Below are 26229 nucleotides of genomic sequence, written 5' to 3' on the forward strand. Positions count from 1 at the left end.
TGGGGCACCCAGTATGGTGCCTGTGGGTGCCATGCTGCCAGCCAACACCTTCACTGGTGCTTGCCAAGTGTTTTTAGAAAGAGGGTGGGGTCAGGTGGGGTTCCTGCCCAGTAGGGCTTCTGATTGGCCCCTGGAAATCCAATTGGCTGTGTAGATTAAAATCATGTTGTTCCAGTGGCACCCGTCTGTGTTGCTTTTATTCTCTCTTGCTCCTCTATCCCCAGCATTCTTTCAAATTGCCCTTCATCTCCCCAGCATTCTCTCTGTGTGTGGAGCTGCCTCCTGTGGCAGCAAATTTGTGGTTGTGCTCACCACCCTGTGTCAGAATTCCAAAGGAACCCACAGGCTGAAAAATGTTGGGGATCCCTGAGTGAGGGACTGTTTGAAATTATTTTTGAAATTATTTATTTACCTCCCTCTACCCATTTGCTGAATACTGGGGTTGGTCTCCTTTTCTTTAAATCTTGAGTGCTTGCTATTATATTGGCTAAAATTACAGCATTTGAACAATGTTAGGTTAATAAAAGAATGTGATTTGCAGCAGATGTCCAGTTACATTGGAGTATTTTGAGCCAAAAAATGTACTGCGTTAGAACATTAGTACATTCAACCCTGGATGGGTTAGAGAATGCCAATTTTACTGCTGTAAAGAAGCAAATTAAATCTGGGATTAGTGCTACAGGCCAGAAAGAAAAGGGATATATAAATAATATGAGATCCTCTCATCAGCATTTGTTTCTAAAATCAAATGCTGATATTGCAATGTGTCTTTTTGAACTAATTTTCCTTTGAGAAGCCTATTTATGGCTTTCAGCTTTTAATCAATTCTTTCTGCCTATCTGGATAGCAGGTAAGCAAAGCCATCATAAATAGCATTTTTAGAATTATGACTTTTAGAAAATAGAAGACTTTGTCTACTTTCTTTGCATTTTTTTATTATACACTTTCCCCAGTCAAAGTTTTTTGGCAGGTTTCCTAGATGGAGCACCTAACTTGGGGAAACTGTGAACATTTGTTATCTTCTTGCTGATAGGGGGAAAAATATGTGATTCATAAGGTAAAATTTTCTTTGCAGTGACAGCACACAAGATTAGACATATATTTGCAGCATGAAATTTGATTGTTATGAGGCCATTTATCTCATGGTTTATAAGCGGGCCCATCATCTGACATCATGGGGCACCAGCTACGTTAGTTTTCGATGTCTTCTTTGTTCATGTTTAGGGAGCATGTGAGAGAGAAGGAGGAAGAATCTCTTCTTTTCCACCAACAGGAACACACAGGCGAGGAGTGTGGAACCTCTCTCCATCTAACTAGCTCACTCTCCATCTCTCCAAAAACATCAGACTAACCTGATATCTTTTTTTGAGAAAGTGACTACCTTGCTGGATCAGGGGAATGCTGTAGACATAGTTTATCTTGATTTCAGTAAGGCTTTTGATAAGGTTCCACATACTATCCTTGTTGACAAGTTGGTAAAATGTGGTTTGGATCCTGTTACCATTAGCTGGATCTGTAACTGGTTGACAGATCACACCCAAAGAGTGCTTCTGAATGGTTCCTCATCCTCCTGGAGAGGAGTGACAAGTGGAGTAAAATGGATAAAAGGAAGTACTTCTTCACCCAAAGGGTGATTAACATGTGGAATTCACTGCCACAGGAGGTGGCGGCGGCCACAAGTATAGCCACCTTCAAGAGGGGTTTAGATAAAAATATGGAGCACAGGTCCATCAGTGGCTATTAGCCACAGTGTATGTGTGTATATAAATTTTTTTGCCACTGTGTGACACAGAGTGTTGGACTTGATGGGCCATTGGCCTGATCCAACATGGCTTCTCTTATGTTCTTATGGAGTGCCTCAAGGATCTGTCGTGGGGCCTGTTTTGTTTAACATCTTTATAAATGATTTGGATGAAGGAACAGAGGAAATGCATATTAAATTTGCCAGTGATACTAAATTGGGAGGGGTTGCAAATACAGTAGAAGACAGAAATAGGATCCAGGATTATTTTGACAGGCTGGAAAACTGGGCTGAAACCAATAAAATGAATTTTAACAGGGATAAATGTAAAGTTCTGCATTTAGGTAAGAAAAATCCCATGCATGGTTATAGGATAGGGGAGACTTGTCTGGGCAGTAGTATGTGTGAAAAGGATCTAGGGGACTTAATGGACCATATGCTGAACACGAGTCAACAGTGTGATGCGGTGGCAAAAAAAGCAAATGCAATGTTGGGCTGTATTAACAGAAGCATAGTGTCCAGATCATGTGAAGTGATGGTATCACTTTATTCTGCTCTGGTAAGACCTCACCAGGAGTATTGTGTTCAGTTTTGGGCACCACATTTTAAGAAGGATATAGACAAACTGGAACAGGTCCAGAGGAGGACAACAAAGATGATGAGGGGTCTGGTGACCCCAAGTCCTATAAAGAAAGGTTGAAGGAGTTGGGCATGTTTAGCTTGGAGAGAAGGTGGCTGAGAGGTGATATGATCACCATCTTCAAGTACTTGAAGGACTGTCATATAGAGAATGGTGCAGAATTTTTTTCTGTGGCCCCAGAAGGTAGGACCAGAACTAACGGGTTGAAATTAAATCAAAAGAGTTCCAGTTCAACATTAGGAAGAATTTCCTGACAGTTAGAGTAGTTCCTCAGTGGAACAGGCTTCCTTGGGAGGTGGTGGGCTTTCCTTCTTTGGAGGTTTTTAAACAGAGGCTGGATGGCCATACAGCAATGTGGATTCTATGAATTTAGAGGGAGGGCAGTATTTGTGAATTTCTTGCATTATGCCGGGGTTGGACTAGATGACTGTGGAGGTCCCTTCCAACTCTATGATTCTGTGGTTCTATCTCACCCTCTTGGCTAACTGAACATTGGGAGAAAAAACTCTGAAAAGATGAATTGCAGTGAGGGAAGAGAGAGAATCCAGTTCCTTTAACTCCTTTGGGTGTCCGATGTAGACACTGTCCCCTCTTGCTTTTTACCTGAACCTGTCAATTAGGTATGATAATTTCTGTGCTCCTTTATTGGAAGCAGATTTTCTCAATGTATGGAGCTCCTGAAAAGCAGAAGCTGATGAGGGACGAAAGCAAACTTTGAGGAGCTGACTATCCTAGAAAGAGAGCCTTTTATATTTTTCAAGTTGTATGAACGTAAGAACATAAGAGAAGTCATGTTGGATCTGGCTCATCCAGTCCAAACACTCTTGGTCACATAGTGACCAAAACCCAGGTGCCATCAGGAGGTCCACCAGCAGAGCCAGAACTCCAGAAGCCCTCCCACTGTTGCCCCCCAACAGAGTTTCACTGCCCCAGACATAGTGTTCCTGCTATACCTTGTCACTAATAGCGACTAATAGACCACTGCTCCATATGTTGTCAACTAATCTATTTTCATAAGCTTTTAGTTTATTAATTTAAAAAGGACAGATTGATTTTTGAAAATCAAAAGCTAAAATGTTATTTGGCAAAAAGTCTTTGTTGCTGAGATTGCTTCCCTGAGCACCTCTAAGGTTTGCCTTGACCTTCAAAGGCAATCCCCGTGTAAAGGAAGCCAAGTCAAGAAAGGTCACATTTGGAATGCCAACCTAACTTGGAGATAGCAGCTTTTTTTCTGTGACAAGCAATTGCATAACTGCTGTCCATTTCCTTGGAAGGAAGAGCACACATGATTGAAACACCTGGGAGATTTTGAAAAATTCTAAACCAATTGTTCAAGATATTTTCTTTCCATACACCAGCTGGCTTTCCTTTTTGATTGTTTTTATGCCGCATAGAGTGTCTCTACTTCTAGGTGCAAAATGTCTGAATTGCAAGCTAATATTGCAGTTGCCTCTAAAGTAAAAGCTACCTAATATTTGATGCCCAGGCTAGTCTTTTGCTCCTGGAATGAATGTTGAAATAAATGGATCACCTGCCCTTTCTCTTTGGACTTAGTCTCTGCTTCCCTGCTTGATTGTCATTATTGCCATTTAGTCACTTTGCTTCCTGGGTGCTCTTGCTGATTAAGCTGCAAGGGATCATATGTGGGGTCAGAGATGGGGCAAATGGATGCCCTAAAAATTGTCTGCCAATGTCTGAATTTAGAAATACACAATATGAAATGTAGACATGTTTCTTTCTGAGAAGATTGTATACCTCATACTCATTCAGGCCTTTGGTTAACCAAGGTTAATATTGTCTATTCAGATTGGTTCTAGCCAGGGGTTTTTTTTGTAGCAGAAACTCCTTTTCATATTAGGCCACACCCTCTTATGTAGCCAATCATCCAAGAGCTTATAGGCTCTTATTACAGGGTCTACTGTAAGCTCTTAGAGGATTGACTACATCAGGGGTGTCTGGCCTAGTATGCAAAGGAGTTCCTGCTACAAAAAAAAAAAAAAAGCTCTGGTTCTAGCTTTCTAAGATCTTGGGCAGAGATCTGTCACATCACCTATTACCTCATCTTTTTTTTAAATCTAGAGATGCCAAGAATTGAACCAGGGACCTTCTGTATTCCAAGCAGTCGTTTTATCACTGAGCCATGGTTTCTGATTTCAATATGTGAGGCAAAAGTCTTGCCCTCCACCCATCAACCTTGCCCCTTCATTGCTTATTTTTCCATAGCTGTTTCTGTATATAATTTGATTCAATGCTGACTGAACCTTTCAGATGTATTTTAAATCTTATGCTGCATGCATTTTACATAACTTTGATGTGTGCCAGGAATCTAGCTGGCATAACTGGTACAATAAACCCACTTCCTGTTCCAGGTGGGCAGCTGTGTTGGTCTGAAACAGTAGGTGTTCCACAATTTCCTGTTCTTCACTCACACCTGGTCCTCTCTAACCAATTTGACTATATATAGCACTTACTAACTCTTACAAAAAGGGCTACATCCAGTCAGAGTTTACTGAGGACAAGGAAAGCTTTAAAAAAAAAGGTTCACCTGCCTGCTCAAAGTGCAAGACAAGACAGTTCTGACCTTTTTGTTGATGATAGGGAGACCCATGTGCCTCTCTCTACCTTTGTTCCCTGCTTCAACCACAATCACAATTCATTAAGAGACATAAGACAGCTGGCTACACCCTCAAGCAGTGCTACAACTCCATCTAAATAAGAGCTGGAGCTCCAAAGGTCTAGGTCAACAGTTCAGTGACTCACTCAGCTTGATGGATCCGGACCCAGGAATTGCAAGAAGAATTGAGTTGGCCAAGGTTAAGTCCCCAGCAGTGCAATCCTACGCAGAGTTCCATCCTTCTAAGCTCATTGGCTTCAGTGAACCTAGAAAGATGTAACACTGCTTAGGACTGTGCTGCAGTCTATGATACTCAAGACTCTGCCACCTGTGTAAGTTCTTAAAGAGGTCACTTTTGATTTGTTTTTCCCTGTAGGCTATGATTAGCTGGTACAGTAATAGCTCCTGGGGTCTGATGAGAGTAATGTCATTGATGTCTGGAGAAAACAAAATATCATTATCTCTGCAGGTAATTTCCCACTTTTCCCCCTGTAGGCAGTCCTGCACTCTCACTCTCTCTCTCTCATAACTGTATTACCCTTTTTCTTATGCTCTTCTTGTCTTGGTCTCGATGACCTCACAGTGGCATTCTGCTTATGTATTTCTATCTATCAGGCACGTCCCAGTTTGCAGACTATTAGATAGGAGAGGAGTTCATAAGGATTACAATTCTTGTTGACATAACCAGGCTGATGAAGGGTGGGAAGAAATTAGGAAGAAGCAGCCTCCTTAGACCTGTTAGAATTCAGTTTAAGAAGTGCTTTGTTGGACCCCTGTGAGATCAGCTCCTCTGATAAGGTGCTCAAGCTAGAATTATCTGCCCAGGAAGTCTCAGGGCCACAGAATCTGTGATACTCTGAATCCAAGGGGAACCCCCAGAAGACTTCTCTTAGGAAGGGTAATCAAACTCTGAAACCAGGAACAGCAGTTCAGTCCTTTCAGATAAAGTACATAGATTGCCATCTACTACCTAAGCCTGCTTGCTTCCCTGGAAGACCCAATTTGAAGGGGGAAGGGGCATAATACAGAACCCTGCAATAACATTACTGTGCACAATTTCAAGCCAGAACAGTACCCTTTTAAATTCCCCAGAAGAGCTCAGTGGACTATGGTGAATCAAAATCTGTGCTCCTTAGGAGCTGTCCCATGTTCTGAAAAGACCCCCCACATTAATGTTCTGCTGGATGACTCCTGCTTGAAGCCCCCTCTTTTCAAGGGCTATCTTACAGCCTGCTGGGTTTACAGCCTGGCTTGAATAGGGCACCTATGAATGAAGCTTATCCTTTAGAAGCCAAATTTTTAAGGACCAGTTCACATGACCAATGCTAACATTCTGGTGGCGTAGTGAAGCCATTACAATTTGCCAAGTGTGTGCATGTGTGTATATGGTGGCAATCTGATTTGTGACTATTCTGATATGTTAGATTATGACCAACTGATTCTTGATTTAACCCACATTCTATTCCTTCAGGAAACAAACTGGGATGGATCTAAGTCAGAGATGTGTGAGAGCATTCACACAACCAGATTATATGCAAATAATTACACTAGCAAATCTGGAGGGCACTCTTCAGTCTTGCTCAAAGTTATTCATATTATAAAATCATAGACTCATAGAGTTGGAAGGGGCCCCTAGGTTCATCTAGTCCAATCCCCTGAACAATGCAGGAAATTCACAAATACCTCCCCCTAATGTCATTTCAGTTACAAAATGACCTCTGAATCAGTGATACTTACTCATTGGCTCAGGAGCCATTTTAACTCCCCCCCCCCCCAAAAAAAAATGGGTGGCTCTTTTGACATGCCACCTGTGGCTCTCTTGAGCACTGTCCCCCAGTATGGCACTTGTGCCATGTTGCAGAAGAGTGGGCAAGGCATTGTCCAATTGTAGGTGCTGCCCACCTTGAGATACTGAAAGGTCTGGAAGATGGTAAGCTGCAAATCCTCCTGAGCTGTGGGCCTTCTGCCAGGAATGGAAGTAAAAGCCTGTCTTTTCCCACTCTTCTCCTTTCTGTGCAGCCTCTGCATTCTCATCCCAACATGTAGGCAGCTGTCAGGGGGGAGCAATCTGGCCACAGAGAAGAAGGAGTAAAACCAGCTTAGTAAAACTCCCGCCCCACCAGTCAGCTCATTGATACCCTCTGATTTTGAAGGGCAAGCTGGCTACAGTGAGGGTGGGAGTGATATCACTCCCTTTTCTCCAAAGGTAGCTTGCTGTCTTCTAGGTGCCTTGGCAAGCACACTCTTTCACCTGAGCTATATAGTAAAGAATCCAGTAGCACCTTTAAGATTAACATATTCTGGATCTATCACCTGAGCTACTGTCTGTTGTGTCAAGGAGAGAGCAAGAAGGCTGATGGAATCCTTTCCCCTCACTCCATATGCACAAAGGATGGCTAAGACTCAGCAGTGCTGAAGGTACTCTGGTAATCTGAAAGGCTATATTTATATATATATATATATATATATATATATATATATATATATATATATATATATATATATATATATATATATATATATATATAATATTAATATCTGTATGTCATATGTGTTTGGGATGGTACACTGGTCAAGCAGTAGATATGTGACTTTTTGGGTTGATGGTAAACTGGGAGCCAGTATGGTGTAGTGGTTAAGTGCGTGAACATTTGTCTTGGGTCAGTCATAGCTCTTGCAGAGCTGTCCTTGAAAGGGCAGCTTCTGTGAGAGCTCTCTCAGCCCCACCCACCCTCTGTTGTGTCTGTTGTGGGTGGAGGAAGGTAAAGGAGATAGTGAGTCACTCTGAGATTCAGAATGAAGGGCAGGGTATAAATCCAATTTCTTCTCTTTTTTGTTCTTCTTCACGTGGCTTTCTGTGAGCATCTGAGTAATTATCACTGCTCAAAATAAATATAAAGAATAAAATTCACTTTTATAAGTCAGTTTAATTATTCTTCCTGTTTATATTATTAGAACAACTGCGCAGAAGGAGGGAAATCTAGTCATGCCAGAAGAAAACTGGTCAGGTAGCAACTCTGAGCAAGAATACCCCAGTCCTGCAAACTATAGCATTCATAAAGACTAAAGCATTCAAAAGAACCCAGATACTTCCATGTATACAGGGTATATTAACAGCTACTCGGATAATAGGAGCTATAGTTCCCATGACGCCCAGGGGCTCTGGTCTTTCTTTTTGTTTTTAATTCACATTTGCAATCTAGCACAGGACAAAAACAGGGAGGTGCTGGGCTTAGAGTTAACTCTTTGCTAGGGCTGGAATTGAAAGCCATCAGATCCTGGCACTGCTGTGGTGCCAGGGCAGGCCCTCCTCCCTTTCAACCCCTCTTTTCCTTTATAACTATGATGAAACAGCTTGTCAGGTAGCAAAAACCCCAGTGAGCTGCCTCTGGCAGGAAAGCTCCACAAGGGGTAGCTCACAACCCTGAAAGATTGATATAGTCTTCACAAACACCTGACAGTTTTAATACCTGGGCCATCAAGCAGAATGGCCTGTGGATTGATCCTGGGTGAGGGATGGAATTCAGTATTCCCCTGGAATTAGACCAGTGGGATAACTGAGCGTTAACATTTAAAAGCCCTATAAAAGGCAGACAACCAGTTCAGTTCCTGACCCTAACTGGAAGGGCATGAAGAATAGAAACCTGGTTCCTTGTGGCAATAAAGTTTCTCACATGGACTGGAGAAAGGTACCTGGAGAAAGGTATGCTTATTTTCTCTCTTTTGCCTCTGAGGGTTTGAACTAGGCCCATGTGACTATCCCAGTTAGCTCTGCACTTATTCCAAACCACCTTCCTTTTCCCCACTTCTCTTTGTCATAAACGTACGTATGGTTTTTTAAAACATGGAATAAGTATTGCTGCATTGTTCTTTTGAGCTCAGCACATGACTAGAGACTTATCTGACTATTACAGAAAAACAAAGAAGGCGTTAACCTATCCTAGAAGGTTCATCCCCACCTCCCAAGTCAGATGCTGCACCCAAGGTTCTGATGGATTAAGCAAGAGCAGCCAGGATACTCTAGACCAGCGCTGGCCAAACTTGCTTGACATAAGAGCCACATAGAATAAAGGTCAGATGTTTGAGAGCCACAAGACATGAACATCAGAGGTTTGAGAGTCACAAGGAAGGAAGGAAAGGAAAGGAAAGAGGGCAAAGAGATGGTGGAAGTGAAAAGAAAGCAACTTTAACTTTAAATGCATTCTCCAAGCTGCTGGCTGGCTTGGCTTGACAAAGCGATTTAAAGAGAAAAATGCCTTCTCTAAGTCAGCCAATGGGGTAGTGGGGACTTCAAGAGTCGCACAGTATGTGTGAAAGAGCCAGATGTGACTCCCAAGCCACAGTTTGGCCACCCCGGCTCTAGACTGATTAAAGGCAACACCCTCTCTGGTGGCAGCAGCATCCCTTCCTTCCCCCTTGGCAGTTAAGAGGAATTCCTTCTTTCCTCTTTCCTCACTATTACTGCTGCCCCATATTGTGAGTGACCAGAATTGCAGACCAAAGGGTTCTTGGGTCTTGATATTTCTTGATAGACCCCAGCCAGCCAGCTCATTGGAACCCTCTGACTTTGAAGGATATAGGAGGCTCCTTTGTGCTTGCCTGCCTACAAAATACGTTCCTCCCAGTTCTTTGGGCAGCCCTGCACTGACACACATTGTGTCATCTTTAAAGCTGTTATGCAGTCTTTAAAGCTAGTTTTTGGGTTTGGTACTGTTTGGAATGGACTTCAGATGCAGGTGAGAGCAGCTCAGTGGGCTGCAACAAAATCCCGGCAGAATACCTCCCCCCCTCCCCCCATGAAAGTCTTCTTGTTACAGCTGTTAAAGACACTGACATTCTGATCAGGCTGTGGCCAACAGAAGTAGAATGGATAGGAGGAACTGTGTTTGAACATAAGCTGGGCTCTCCAAATTGAGTTCTGGCTCCTTTTCCACAATGCTTAAATTTCACACACTGCAAGGGAGTAATACCACAGTTATTCCACTGCAGATTTATTAAGGCCCCTTCATGGCAAGAGACATGGCCTTCTCAGCTATGAACCAGCAATGACTCGGGGCTAAAACCTGACAGGCCTCCTTCTTCCTCCTGCCAATTGCATCGGTTACCAGGGAAGTTAATATTCTTCCTCCTGTCAGACCTGGCAGCCAACCGGGACACTAATATTGATCCAAGAAAGGAGGGGGATGAAAACTCAATTAACTTTTAAGGCTCATTGCAATTGGGGTAAACACAGAGATGTGACCTGCTCATTGCAATACAATTAAAAATAAATGCAATTCATCTTAACAAGCCTGCATGTGTGATAGACCAAAATCTAGAGGAAATGGATGTGTTGTCTTATATTATGTTTTTTTGTCTTTAATATGCTAGACTGAATGTGCTTTGGGTGGGGATCCAATATTTTTACCTTTTGTTGTTCTTTGCAGATCAGTTTATACAATTAGATGAATCAAGAGGGAAAGATTTGCTAGGATTATACCGCTCCTAGTGGTCGGGGCAGGGTTGCATACATGAATGATTTCCCATAAAGAAAGATCCAAGTGGGCAGCCGTGTTGGTCTGAACTTGAACAAAGCACTGAATAGAAAAGCAGCATGTCAAGATGAATTATTTTGTCTAGTAAAAGGATACCACCAATACTCAGAGCGTAGCTGCATAGTGGAAGGAAACAAGTACAACCTGCAGAATCTATCACACTCACACTGAAATCCTCATAACTGGACAGGACTTATTTTTACACTTATTTGTAGAACTTTTTAATGTATGGGCCATTTAAATACATATGTATAAACCAGGCTGCAATCACACACGTTAAATACGGCACTTTTGAATCCACTTTCCAACTGGATTTTGCCACTTCATACAGTAAACTCCATTTGGAAAGTGCACTGAAAGTGGATGGAAAGTAGATTGAAAGTGGATTATTTAGTGTGATTGGAGCCCCAGAGTGACATTTGTAACATGTTTGGTTTTCCCTCATAGAAGAATTCTGTACTGCTGGTTTCATTCATGCTAACCTAAAACAGTTTCTTGTAGTGGTCAGATGGTCAGACTTGGATCTGAGAGACCCATTCTTCCATGGACACTCCCCCAGGCGCCTTGGGCCATTCACATACACAATCTCTCTCTGCCTCGCCTACCTCACAGGGTTGTTGTTGAGAGCAAAAAATGATGGTGTGGAGATCATACTGTAAGCCCTTATATGGGCATACATATCAAAATGAAAAATAAGAACAGTTCAAGGACTCCAGTGCTTACTAGTTCTTGCCCCCAAACAAAAACCGTCTGTGAAATGGCAGGATGTAGCAGATCTATTTAAGGATGATAAAAAATATGAGAAGATCAAAAATAAGAAGTGATTGGAGCTAATTACATTAACAGTAAGAACAATGCTGCCATTATGTCAAAGTCTGCTGTGGCCAACCCTTGTTGGTAGAGCAAACTCCTCAGGAGAGCCCATAATGGGAAAAGACCTCCCTATGGTTCTCAAACACCTCATGCTCCTTGACCTTCACAAAAAGACCCCCTTTTGCCTCTGTCACAATGACTGCCCATCTAAGACCCAAAAGTGGATAAGCAGCTGGTTACTGCCTAAAAACCAGAGACTCAGACAGATCACTAGCTCCCTGAGTGGGCTGTTCTGCCAACAGGGCTCTTCAACCACATAGTTCCCCTCAGGGGAGGGTCCGTGGCTCAGTGGTAGAACATCTATTTGGCAAGTGAACTTGGTCCCAAGTTCACTCTCTGGGAGCTCCAGGTTTTTTAAAACCTCAGGTAATATAAGTGATGTGAAAGACCTCAGCCTGGGACTCTGGAGAGCTGCTGCCAGTCTGAGTAGCGAATATTGACTTTGATGGACCCATGGTTTGAATGCATATAACAGCTTCATGCATTCAATGGATGCAGACAGCCAGGGCTGAATCCTGGCCCAGGCAGAGCAGCACCTGTCACAGCACAGGGCCTTCTTTCCTGCAACTGCATGTAGGAAAAAGAAGCTACTCCTTGAGTCTTGGCAGGATCAGGGACCCAAATCTGGCTAAAGGAAAAGGCAAGGTTAGCAGCTCCCTTCAGTTGAGTGGATAGTTCAATACCTTCCTAGATTTTGCTCTGTTTTGTACAGCTCCTGGTGGCTGCCAACTCTGGCTTGGCTTTTGCTGCCTTCATCCCCACTGGAACCAGGCAGTTTTGTTGTGTTCAGTTTTGGAGATGAAGTTACTACTCTTTTTCATTGCTGCAGAAATCAGTTAAGGCGGGACATAGATGGCCCTGATGATGCCTGATTATTGTGAATTTTGTGTGAGACCAGCTACATCCAAAAGCCAGCAATTTCTACAGTGAGGTCGGTGGTTATTTTCTTGGAGTAGATAATGTACAATTGTCACCTGTTTTTATACCTCATGTTCGGTCCTGACCCCCCCCCCAAAAAAGCTGTATCTGAGGTAGGCTCAAATGTTTAGGATTTACGCTAGGCTGCAAGCCTGTATGGCATTTCCGAATCACTGTTTCTGCATTTCATCATAAAACCCTCTTTTTTGTTTAATTGTAGCTACTATGTAATTCTGATGGCAAATGATTGCTGTATAATGTTAGAATGGTACTGAGGAAATAGTTGTATGATTACAGATATTTTTTCCCTTCTAAAGAGACCACATGGTGAATCTGGATATATCCAAAATCACCAAGAATTAAGATTGTATATCAAGATGAGGCTGCTGTTGTGATTAAATACATCACAATTTTCTCACTTTCTTAAGGGTTTGCTTTCTCAGTCACTTATTTGTATTTTTTATGTCTTCCTTCTGAGATGGACTCACTGTGCTTTGGACAGAACTTAGCAAAGGAAACAATGCTGCTTTCCATGGGCCCTATTCTCACAGAATCTTTCCATGTGGCCTTACTAGGGTAGATACATCTTTCCATGCCCTGTTTGAATGCAGATTCTCAAATATAAGGGATCATGATATTTAGCCTTTAATCAACAATCCCCCTACACTCTGGAAACCCCAGCTCTTTTGCTCAGCACTAAGGACCCTAGCAGTTGCAAAATTTGTCGCAGTCCTTTTTAGCCTTTGCAGCGAAAAGAAAAGAGAAAAAAGAAGCAAATATCTTCTGCTGCTCAAGATCTATGAGCTTCTAAGGGTATAAAAGGAAAGAAATGAAAGGTTGCTTTCCATGTAGGAAATAAGAACTGCTAAAAGTTCTTTCAAGCATTTAGAACATAAGATGTGTGCTTCTGAGTTGGATCAGAGGTCTATCTTGGATCTTTGCCCATGTAAGTCTAAGTTAGGACTGACTGGTGCTTTCCTCCTCGGTGTGGTTGTGTTGAACCAAGCTGAATCTGGTGAGCAAAGGCCTTTCTCAGGAATGGCCCCCAGGGTGTATTTAAGATTGCATTATAAATCTACTCCAGATTTCTGGGATGTACACATCCAGAACAGGAAAGCAATAGCACTCTTCTATGTCTAAGCATCTGGTGTTTAGAGGTACAATGCCTCTGGATATGGCAGAAGTTTCATGGTTGCTTTGCATCATGTTGGCAGTATTGGTAAACCTATGTATGGTCCATACTGCTTTGGTCTACAGGTGGAAGCTTGACCCGATATCATGTTCTTCCATAGGAAACAAAAGTCCCTCACTCATAGAAGACTAGCAGATAAGGGAGAAGGGTGTCTAGCCTAGCTGTTCTTCACCAGGCTAGCTTTCTACCACCAGAGAGCTTGGGGATGGGGGTGTATGCATTTCATCATGTCAACCTCCAACTGCAGACTGAAGTGGTACAACCAACTCAATCATAGGTCCACCCCATCAGGGCATAGCGTGCTATTAGAAAAGGAGCAAAGCATGCCAGATGGCTGGCTCTGGATCAGAGGGAACTTGATGCTGATTATATTCCTTTTCTAGGAAAATGTCATCCCTCCAGTTGCGTGCTGTTAATACACAATAGGCTATGCTGCTGTGTTCTGTATCCATCTCATGGCTTTTGATTACTCCCATAATCACAACAGTGTCTATGTACAGCATTAGTTTTATCCCTCTGGAGTTTGTATATTCACAACATCGCTCTCTGAGCCCAGGTAGAAATCACAGCTTGGGAGATATGCAGGCAAATGGAGAACACACAAGCCCAGTTCACATAGTTCTGTCCCAGCACTGGTTCCTTTCCACGTAGCATTTGACTGACATGGAAATCCTTGTGTATTCTAGGGTGACAGCAGATGGAACATTTTAAAAGGGCCAAACTGGTTCTAAATTGCTATCTTTGCAGCTCAGATATGTTTTTCTGGTCTTTGAAAACAACCATGTTTGGGTGTGGTTTATGCTTAACTGGGGGAAATCGAGCAGTGGTTAGTTCGTGTTGCTGAAGGCTTGTCCCATCGCCACCAACACATTTCCTCCTTATCTCTTAAAAAAAAAAGATATCTGTTTTTAATGGGGACAAGGGAAGATTATTTTGTTTCACATCATCAGTATTTTGCAAGAAGCTGATACTGATCCAAGCTATCAGTACAACTTGAATTTAGTCTCTCTCTCAACTCATCAGCATAACGAAAACTGTGGCTACTTTATCCCCCCACACACTCTATTTCTCTTCCCTTGCAGCGCTGACAACACTAATTTTTCCTCTCTAGCAGTTCTTAGAGCAGAATTATCTTGTTTTTAGAGCTTCAGTGCAGGAAATAAGATACATACCTGGTCGAGAAGTTTAAGGTTTTCACAAATCGTAACTGATTGTACCTGATGTACCTGTATTGGTTTGCTTATCTCAGTGGGGCAAATAACTCCTTGGGGCTGTTTCAAGTCTAGAAATCTTCAAGGGAGGGATGCTTTAAAAAAAAAAAACCTCCTTTCACACTACAATCCTGATCCAACTCAGGTCTCCATAAGCCTGAAAAAGGTATTAAGGGAAAAGGAGGGGAGTTAGTGCTGAGAAGTCTTGCTCCTGCTGAAATGATGGATTGGAAAGGCCTCTGAGTCATCCGCGCCTGTCCTCTGACATTGGCAGACCTTCCTCCTACATCTCCAGGGCTTCATCCTGCAGTGACCCTAGGAAATGAGGCTTCTAATGTTTTTTCCCCCAGGGAAGTGCTCCTGTTGATCCAAGTCCAGCTTGGTTTCATTTCCTCCCATCACTCTCTGCTCTGTCATGCCTTCTCCTTCATTCTTCTCCCTCTGCTGTGCTTAAGCCCTTACCATGTTGTAAATATTTTCTTAGAGCTTCTTTCTTGGCATTGGTTGACTGAATTGGTGCAACTCCATACATGATGTACCTCACTGTGAGAAATGTTTGTGCAGACAAGGTAGATTTGAGATGGATGATTTTGGGGCTTTTTGCTCTGCCTTTTAATTCCAATCGTCTTTTTAAAGCATCCACATGACATCATCCTCTAGCTGTGCACTATCCTGGTTTCCCCTGCTACAGCCTCTTTTGAAAGAATCCAATCTATCTAGATTTTCAAAAACCCCACCAATATTGGCAGCAATATTCCGCCCAAAAATTCCACCCATATTCCTGTGACTTGACAGCAAAAACAACAACAAATCACCAGATGGCTTTTTGAGAGTTTGGGGGGAAAAAATCAGCAATAGTTACTGTGCTGCAGCACACTGAAGATCTAGTATTACCATCTACCGCTTCCTCTGAATTTCCAGTTTCTCATTTTAAAAATGAAATCTGAAGCCCTTACGTTGTGGAGATACAAGGGGCAATGTGCAGGAAGTTTTTGACTAAATTTCCTGCAACAGATTGGGGAAGGGAAGTTGCAAGATGGCTGTGGTGCAGCTGGAATTCACTGATAAACTGATCATGTGGACACTCCCTATTTATTTACTTATTTATAGCCTGTCCTTCCCACAGAACAGGCTCAGGGTGGGTTACATAATAAAAAACAACAGTTAAAACCAATTAAAATATATAAAATCTAAAATTACAGAATAGAGACTAAAATGACAACTTCTGCCTCACAGACATGGCATATTGTTGCGGGTACACACCTCATTTGCAGTAGTTGGCTGCCATGTGGGCACAGCCTATGACAGATGAATCCTGAGACTAGCCTCTTTTTGAACATCCCAAAAGGAAGATAGGCTTCTGCCTTGGCATCCCTTACCCCCCTTTCCATGTTAATGCTAATTTTCTCCATGCAGAAGTTTTGGTAGGTAAATGTAGAGAGTGGGCATTCAAACATGCAGCATAGTGGGACAGTCCAAGGAAAGCCAGTTCTGTGGATTGCAGATGGTACAGGGGAAGCGGCTCTTCAAGAGTCATTAGCACAGGGTATTGGTGATGAATTTGTTCTTTCAGCCTTTTGGAGTCTGATCTTAATTCAGGGGAGGGTCTAGACTAGAATCCTCAAGGACTAGGAAAGGAGCAGGTGGGGACATTCATCAGAGGATGCAAATAATGGGCCTGGGCAAATGGCTACTGATGTCAATGTGTGTGTGTCTGTGTTTTTTAAAAAAGAGAAAAGATCAAAGTGCTATATTGAAAGTGGATCAGGGGGTCTCAATCATTAGACATTCATTTATTGAAGCCTTGTTCTGCAGGTTGAGGAAAAGGGGAGCTCAGGAACACTCTCAAGAACAGTGAATTACAGTTGCCTTGTTAGAAGAAATTCTACTGAGGTACAATGTGAAGTTAAGAACCAATTTGTTGAGACATTAGAAAAGGGTGGCTGGTTGCCTGGTCCAAATTGGATGCTGGCAGGCCACAGGTAAACACACCTTGGTGGAGATTTGTGCAGTGTTGATTGGACTTTGTAATAAAGACATGTTGTTTGGTTCTATTCTTGCGCCTTTCTATTTCAAATTTTCCTCTTTTTCATTGCTATAGAGAATAGTGGAGGGGGGCACTTACAAGAAAGGATTGGTGGGCTTTACTACACTCGGCGCTTCTTCCCTGAAAATGCTCCTCAAGATATTTTAAGCTGGTTTCCTCCCCAACCAAAAATAAACTTGGCTCAAGGGAAAAGCTTCCTCCAAACACAATGGACAAACCTCTGTACAATTTAGAGGATTTCAACTGGCTAACAATCTGGTGTGAAATGGAAATCTTGATTGAGGAAGGCAATGAGAAATAAACACCACTAACAGGAGGAAACTCCAAGGATATCCTAGACCTTGCGCAGAAGATGTTTTGGGTGGAACTTCACATTATAAGGCTATTATTGTGGGGGGCAGGATTTGTAGGGAGGAACTCGACAGTAGGTGGGTTATTTAACCTTGTGTTTGCCTGCTATTTCTCCTGCGGAAAAGCACTCAAGCTATTTCATACAGTTTTCCCACCAACTGGGCTCCAAAACTAGGGCTTTTTTGCGCAGAAACACACAGGAATGCAATTCCGGCTGGCTTGGCATCAGGGGGTGTGGCCTGATATGCAAATGAGTTCCTGCTGGACTTTTTTCTACAAAAGCCCTGTATGTAACAATGGTGATGTCAGGGGGTGTGGCCTAATAGGCAAATGAGTTCCTGCTGGGCTTTTTCTACCAAAAAAGCCCTGTCCAAAACTAACAGTAAGTTTGGGGGGCGGGGGGGCGGGTTGTCTTGGGGACATAGGCTATGTGCCCTCTTCACCCATTCTAGTATTCCCTGCCCAAACATTTTTGTTATCTTGGCAAATGTGGGACTGGGAACATTCAGCTGCCAAAGTATTGTGTAGGTCTCTCCTTAATGTGTACCAAAAAAATTGGGGAAAGGGTATTTTTCCGCAGGCAAGGCTATTGATTTCTAAAGGATCAATAAAAAGGAAATCTATGTCCTTGTTCAAAGGAATAGAATAAAAGGTTTAATCTATGATCGTGGGTTTGTCAAGTCTTTCTTTCTAGCATTGATTCTTACAATAAAACAAAAATCGGGACACCCCATGGTGCCTTAGTAATGATTCATTACATAAAGCCTGGATCCAGAAGCAAACAAAAAAGGAAATGAAAGGCTATTTAAGGAACAATGGCAATAATAATGTGTCCATCTCCACCCTGTGGATCACAGCCAAACTGACAGCCTAGAAAAAGCAAAATTAGGAAAAAAGCCAATAATTTTTAATACACATCCTGAAAGTTTAGCTTAAAACTGCTATTCAAGAGAGGAGGCATCTTACTCAAGCCTATTCATATTTAAGTTAAATCTAATTGATTTCAGCTGAATTTATTTCAGAGGTGCTACAGGTTGCAATCAACTCAAGCCTGCTGTTAAAAGCAGTGCTTCCATGTCACAGGGTTGCCAATCCCCAGTTGGGCAAGCAAGCAGAAAACTGCTGAGAACAATACGTATGCTTAAATCCTTATATATAATTTCCCCATATATACCATTTTAGTGTATAGTATACAAAGTCACCTATTGATTCTGCTGTAAGCTATGAACCTTGAGTCTATGTAAGAAGTCATTGAAATCGGGTTCCATTTTGACAGCCTGATAACTCAAGATTATTGAAGGCTGTTTTTTTAGGTAGAGGCACCAATTTTTCACCATAGCATCCAGTGTCTTTCCTCAGCCCCTCCCCCCAAGTTTCCAAGTTTGCTTCAGATTCAGAGGGTCCACTTGGGCTGCCAGTTCTGAGTTGGATAATTCCTAGAGATTTGGGGGTGAAGTCTACAGAAGGTGGGGCTTGGGGAGGTGTAATGTACTCAGTGACGAGACGTGTAGAAGGCAACATACCGTACTTTATTGTAAGGTACATTACGGAACTGAGACACGCGGGCCGGGACCTGCTTTATATACGTTTATCCCGGAACAGCCCCCTAGCTGGCCAGCCTAATCCTGGCCAGTCAAACTTCCCGCCAGTGGTCTTGATAGGTGGAGTCTTTTCCCGCGCTGTGCAGGGTGACCAAGGGACTTCCCCTGGTCGCCCTTTACTGTGGGGCCGCGTGGTGCTTTGTTTAAGCACAAGACACTACACTCCTCCCCCCCCCCAGTCTAAGACACATAGTCCTGCAAGTAGGCTGGCGCCCTGCGTTCCCGGGTAGATCGCCACGGAGTTGCTTGTGGCGTGGAAGCGGGCTCCGGGCAGGGGGCCGCCTCTTGGGGATTCTCCCTCGGTGGCTGGTGGGCCGGCTCTGGTTGCAGTTCAGGATCGGCTGGCCTCGGGGAATCGTACGTCAGCAGGCTCGGTGCTGGCAGGGCCTCTTCTGGGGTTTCCGTTGCTGGCTCTCCCTTGCTCGTCGCTTCCTCTGCCTCGTGTAGTTCCTCCAGCAGGGTGCGGTGGCACAGCTGATCGATGTGCCTCATCATAACCTGGCCCCCCTCGGTCGCTACCTCGTATGATCGGGACTCTGTCACCCTCAGTACCCGTCCGGCTACCCATTCTGGACCACTTGCGAAGTTCTTCGCATAGACGGGATCACCCGGAAAGAACCCCCGCACCGCTTCCCTGACTTCTGGGGAACTGCGGGCGTCTGTGGCTCGGTCCGGGTGTAGCCTGTCTAACCTGGTTGTTAATTTCCTCCCCATGAGTAGTTCCACGGGGCTGGACCCTGTTGTTGGGTTGGGGGTAATCCTGTTGTGGAACAGGAAGGCTGCGAGGCGGTGGTCCCAGTCCCCTTGGACAATGCGACCCAGCGCCTCTTTGGTGGTTCTCACCATGCGTTCAGCCTGGCCGTTGGTGGCCGGATGGAAGGGGGCGGACCTAATGTGCTTTATGAGTTATCTCCCTATGAACTCCCGGGAGGTAAATGCGGTGCCGTTGTCAGTGACCAGGGTATCGGGGATCCCATGCGTGCAGAAAACCCTCCGTAAGGCTGTGACGGCTGCCGCCGTGGAGGTAGACGCTACCGGGATTACCTCCAGCCATTTTGTATAGGCATCGACCAGGATAAAGAATATTTGACCCTGGTATGGCCCGGCGAAATCTAAGTGAAGACGGGACCACGGCCGCCTGTTAGACTCCCATCGGTGGACTGGTGCGGAGGGCGGATCGGGCCTGGACTCCTGGCATGGTTGGCACCTTCTCACCCACCCCTCTATTTCCTCATCCATGCCAGGCCACCACACATAGCTTCGGGCCAGGGCTTTCATCCTTACAATCCCCGGGTGGGTTTCGTGCAGAGCTTCAAGTACCTGTTTGCGTTGGGGGGGGGGAACCACCACCCTGCTGTCCCAAAGTATGCACCCCTTGTGGGAGGATAGTTCGTCTTTCCGGGATGCGAACAGCCTGAACTCACTGTCCACCTTGCCCGTTGGCCACCCCCTTCCCACCCAGTCCAAAACCCGCGCGAGGATATGGTCCCTGCCTGTTGCTCGAGCCACCTCTGTGGCGTGGAGGGGGCGGTCGGGCAGGGACTCGATGAGCATCACCCCGTGGGCCGGGGCGGGATCTAGGTCTGTCGAGGGCAGCGGCAGGCGGCTGAGGGCATCAGCGTGCCCCATGGCTTTGCCCGGGCGGTGCACCAATGTGTAGGGGAAGACATCAATGGGGTATAATACCATAGATCCCACCCTCTAAATAAGCCATTTTCTCAGTGGGAACTGATCTCTGTAATCTGCAGGTCAGTTGTAGTTCTGGGAGATCTCTAGGCCCCACCTGGAAGTTGGTAACCCTTGGGCCCACCAGCCTTGTAAGACAATGGAAGCCAAAGCTACTGAGCTTTGTGTCAACCCTTACTTTTATTTTATCTAGGCTGGAAGTCTATTTCTGAGATGTAGACCTTTTTCCTTTGCTGTGATCCATCACTGCAAAACTGCTTGTGCTAAGCAGTCACTTACATCTTGTAAAATGTCATCAAATTGTATGTCTGAATCCACTGCTCTCATTAGCTAGAGACAAGCTGGGAATTGTTTTCTTTCTTGCTCTCTGGCTTTGACAAGAACAGCCAACACTGTCACGGAGACATGGTTTTGCTGACCTAGAGGTTTTTTCCCCCCCTGACCTAGCTGGTGTTCCCTTTCTCTTCTTGTATATTATTTACGTCTTGTCATAGTGAAATACAGCCCTCATGAGAAGTGAATTAAAAGGAAATATTGATCACTCCTTGTTTTAATCTGCTGGCATCAATTGCCTTGTCTCTTTCCCCCAATCAACATGAGCTGTCTATTCTAGCAAAACATTTCAAAGAGTTTTTGTAGTCAGGGTCAGTAACTGGAGACTTGTATGTTAATGGTGCAATCCCAAACAGATAGATCTATGTGGGCAGCCGTGTTGGTCTGAAGCAGTAGAACAGATTTTGAGACCAATGGCACCTTTAAGACCAATATGCATGCACATGAAATCTCATTCCTTGAATAAACTTTTGTTGGTCTTAAAGGTGCCACTTGGCTCAAATTCTATCCCAAACAGAATTGCACATTAATGGGTTTAGAACTGCACTGTAAACTTCACTTCCCAAGTCCAGGAAAAAGACATTTGGTGAAAATGGTTTTTGTGCTGAGCAAGTTCATAACCATGGAGGAGGTGGGGGAGCTGGCAACCCTACTCTCCAGAGAGTAGGGTTGCCAGCTGTGGGTTGGGAAATACCTGGAGATTTTAGGGGTGGAGCCTGGAGAGGGCAGGGTTTGCGGATAGTTAGGGTTGCCAAGTCTGCCCTGACCACTCACCAGCATGGGAGAGTAGAGTTGCCTGCTCCAAACTGAGAAATACCTTAAGATTTTGGGGGTGGAGCCTGAGGAGAATGGGGTTTGGAGAGGGGAGGGACTTCACCAGAGTATAATGCCATAAAGTCCACCTTCCAAAGCAGCCATTTTTTCCAGGTGAATTGATCTCAGGCAACTCAAGCTTAGCATGATACCATGCCATAGAGTCTTCAGTCCAAAGCAGCCATTTTCTCCAGGGGAGCTGGTCTCTGTAGTCTGGAGATCAGTTTTAAAAGCAGGAGATCTCTAGGCCCCACCAGGAGGCTGGCAACCACAAAGAGATGAGGGAACTGTGCAAGATGGAATCCACCCAATAGCTGCTAGCTGACTGATAACCTGATTCTGTTAACATATTATTGGCCACATTCCCCTTCATATGTCCTGTTCAGTAACTTTCTCTCCCTTTGCTCCTTCAGTATTTCCTTGCTAGCTTTCTCTTCTTTTAATGTTGGCAGCAATAACTGAAAGCAATGAGCAGAAGATCTGAGCTAGATCTATACCATGTGATCCTTCCTTTGTGTGCCTCTGCATGTTCAGAATGTCTTTTACTTGCTAATTAACAATCATTGTCAAGCTCTTGTCTTCACCACCCCCAGCATCCTGTTCCTAAGGTTTACAGGCAGAAGAGTTTACAGGCAGGCTTAAACCCCAGAAACTCTCCTTATATTGTACAGGACTGAAGGATCAAGGTATAAAATCCAGGCTCAACTGATCAACCCAAGACTTTTTTCTGTAATAAATACATTTGAGCCAAAGATACACCCTGCTCTGAAAGCCTAGATTGCAGAAAGGTTAAGAGTTTTCCAGGGCACGTGCAGAACACTTTTTGCTACCAGGGTTGCCAGTACTGGGTGGGGACATTCCTGGAGATTTAGAGGCAAAGCCTGGGGAGAGTGGAGTCTGGGGAGGGAGCTCAAGGAAACTAATCTCTGTAGCCTGGAGTTCAATTGAAATTCCAGATCTCCAGTCCCCACTTGGAGCTTGGCAACCTCAGGATTATGCCCCACATATCTATTGAGAGAAAAACAATGGAGTGCAGTGTAAATGTTAAAGAAGCACATCCTGATTCTTCAGGTATTTTAAGGTTATATTTTTGTGGCCTCCTAGCACGGCTCTCCTGTGTTAACCTTTTAAGGGATTTTAAAATTAAATTACTAGCCAAATGTCAGAATGTTCCTGAAAAAAGGCAAACCCTGCTTTACAGAGTGAATAAAGTAGTTGGATTACTGCTCTAGTATCATGTTCATCTTTGGCCTGTCTCTCTCCTCCCCCTTAACTGAAAATGGGAGTTCTTTTTGGATGCTATTTTTGAGAAGAAATTCAGAATAACAGATTTCCACTTCTCATTCTTCTCACTGTTTACAGACCTCTCAGTTACCTACTTTGTAGGTGGATGAAATGGTATTACAGCTGCTAATGAGACTGTGGTTGCATGTTTGTGAAGTGCCAAAATGGTCCTTGCAGATAATATTCCACTGGATAGTTATCATTTCTCTGTCTGACATGGAGTCTCTCTTAATGGTTCCTTTAGAATCTAGTTCAACTCGCTGCTGAGGGAACTTAGAACCTGGACACCTGGCACTTATCAAATTTAATTTAAGTTTAAACATGCTTCATTTGTTTAAATCTATTCTTATGTCTTTGCTGTTTCACATTTGCCCTCTGCATACATAGCCATGCAAGCCAGTTGCCCAGCAACCGCTCCTAGATCCTCCCAATATGCACTGCTGCCGTATTGTCAGAACAGAATGATGCATGTATTGTGTGTCTATGTACAACTTCAATATTCATGAATGGATCACTGGGTTTTCCAGTGTGCTGGTCTGCACGTACAGAAGCAATATGCACATGTAAAATAGGTACATTGCCATGGTACAGGCTATATGGAGACCATGCATATTGGGAATATTGTGGGTAGCATATGTTACTAATATACATGGACAGGCTTAGACGCTGACCTGATGTTGAGAGGACTCAGTGACAGACAGGTGTCTTTCAAGAACTGCAGAACCCAGAGCCCCTGGGGAAGATGTGGCCTAGGCACCAGTTCACTCTTCTTTGCACCACTGGGACAGTTAGGTAGATGATGAAGGTGCAGGCAGTTCAAGTACGGTTGCCAAGTCTAATTCACAAAATATCTGGGGACTTTGGAGGTGGAGCCAGGAGACTTTGGGGCGGAGCCAGACTTTCCCATTCCCAAAATAAATACATAAAAATACAGAAGTGCAGTTCACCTGAATAGTCATCATTTCCTCCATCTCCCAATAGCTGCAGTTCTAGTAAATGAAAGTGTAAACCCACAAAAAGCAGCCAAAATGCACAGTTTGCAAGCTCACATCTTTGTGATCTCACTGCGACTTTACTCACAGGAACTGCTGTTCTTCAGGCTAACACTGGCAAATAAAGAGAGAGAGAGGTGGAGTTTTCCTCCATCCCATAAACAGGCTCCTATACAAAGACTCTGAAAACAATGCAAAACAAGCAAAGAGACACACAAACAATCTTACTGGCTCTGGTTCCTCTACATAGACTTCTGGAAAGTACAGGGACTGTGGCGCTCTCTCTCTAAACCTGCTGGAGATCTAGAGGTACATGGTGGCTGTGGGGGCCGCTTCCCCCTGCCAGCCAGCTGGCTGGGGGCAGGGGAAAGCCTGTAAAACTGGGGGATCCCCTGCTGGGACCTGGGAATTGGGAAGCCTAATTTCAAGTTAGGCTGCAAAACAGTAGCAATACAGAACCCTTCTAAGCCTGAGAACCAAGCCAATCCTCTTGCATAAATCTGCTGCTCAGTATGGGCAACTTGCCACTGAGAGGATGCTTAGAACTATTCTACTGTTTGACTGGGTCTAAAGACTACCAGAATTCACTAGACATAAGCATCTGACAGAGTGGAAGCTGAGGTGTTAGCCCACCTCCCTTCGTTCTGTGTGTCACTCTTAGGCATTTCTTTTGCTCAAAATGGCATTCCAGGAAAGCCAGTTCATCACTTGAACGCTAGGGCCTATGCTTCATATAGTTTAAGGAAGATGATGGACAGTTTGGGAGAACAAAATGCAAGTGAAGTGAGGGACCAACAGGTATTTTGCAGCAAGTTGCCCCAAAAGCACACAACTGAGCTGAATCAAAATATTCTCCCCTTAGTAAGGATGGCAAAATTTGATACAAGATTAAAGTGCTTGTTTAATTTGTAAGAACTCACAGGCTAGGATTGCAATAGATGGGCAACTTTGGATCTCTTTTCATGAGGCACAGTGACAGGAACAAGATAAGGGTGCCTGCGTCACCTTTTGCATTTACTCTCTGCCTTGGCTCTCTCTAGTGCTTGCAAATGGAGTGACTCCTAGTAATGAAGCCAGGTATGCACATTGCATACAAACACAATATAGGGACTCATTATATTTCTGATAGCAAGTCTTTGGTATTCTTACTGAATTTTGAGCTGCAAACCAAATGTATCTAAACCAGAACTGTTCAACTTGATCACCTGCTTTTCTATGGTAGAAATTTTTGCCTTTTGCAAAATCCATGTAAATCCAGCCCTATTCAATAGGGAGTAAGCTCTCTCCAAATTAGATTTGTTCATGCTTAATTCCAGAACTGCAGTAAGCAATACCAAGAGAGCCTTTTTAGGGTGCCATAAGTCTTTTGGTTTTTACTGCAACAGAATAACACAGTTTACCCCTCTAGAAGTTTTAGGATGGAACATGTATAAACTATTCTGGATGGAACCAGCAGCTGCAGTGAAGATGAACATAATCCCAGAGTTTGTGTTGGTTCTTACTGTTAATTATTCCAGTAAAGATTCCAAATTAAACCACAAAGCTATAGCAGAAGATGATTGAGGGTTTTGTAATGGCTGATGGAAATCTGAGAGTATTATATCTGTAGCTACCTGCACAGACGAATCAACTTGCCTCCCCTCTCCCTGCTTAGCTGCCTGTTGCCCAGAGACTAGTGGGAGCTTTGGAAGGCAAAGACTTCAGAAACTGCTATCACAGGATGGTCTACTCTAGGAATTTCCCAATTCCTCATGGTTTTTTTTGCATACTCAAAAGTGATGTGGCAGCATTGCATTGTGCTACTTCTCTAGTCCCCATTTTGCTCTGACTGCCCCACTGAGCAGCAGAGGGAGTCCAGAGGCTGGAAGGAGGAGGTTGCCTGCCATAGTGAGCCACACTGGTCTCCCTATCAGACTTCAGGGGGAAGAGGCTGGGGCCTCTGCCACCAGCCAGAGGTTGCTGAGATGGGTCTTCCACATGGCAACCATTCCCTGTAGTTTTCCCACTGTGGCTATCAGTTCAGCACAGCACAGATAGTGGATTTCCCTGCCTCCTCCCCACACTACAGAGAACCTTTCTCTTAAAAAAATGGCAACAGTGCCATGGCTATAGCATTGTAACATTATAGCTATCTGAATTCCTGATTTTGATGCCTTAAAGTAAACCCCCAGCTTCTTTCCTTGTGGAAGTAGGAGAAAGGTATCATTCCAGCAATAAAAAGGACTAGAACAGGGGTGGCCAAACTGTGGCTCAGGAGCCACATGTAGCTCTTTCACACACATTGTGTGGCTCTTGAAGCCCCCACTGCCCCATTAGATGGCTTGGAGAAGACATTCCTCTCTAAATCACTTCTCCAAGCCAAGCCAGCTGGTGGCTTGGAGAATGCATTCAATGTTAAA

The sequence above is a fragment of the Heteronotia binoei genome, chromosome 12, assembly GCF_032191835.1.
Source record: "Heteronotia binoei isolate CCM8104 ecotype False Entrance Well chromosome 12, APGP_CSIRO_Hbin_v1, whole genome shotgun sequence".
NCBI lineage: Eukaryota > Metazoa > Chordata > Lepidosauria > Squamata > Gekkonidae > Heteronotia > Heteronotia binoei.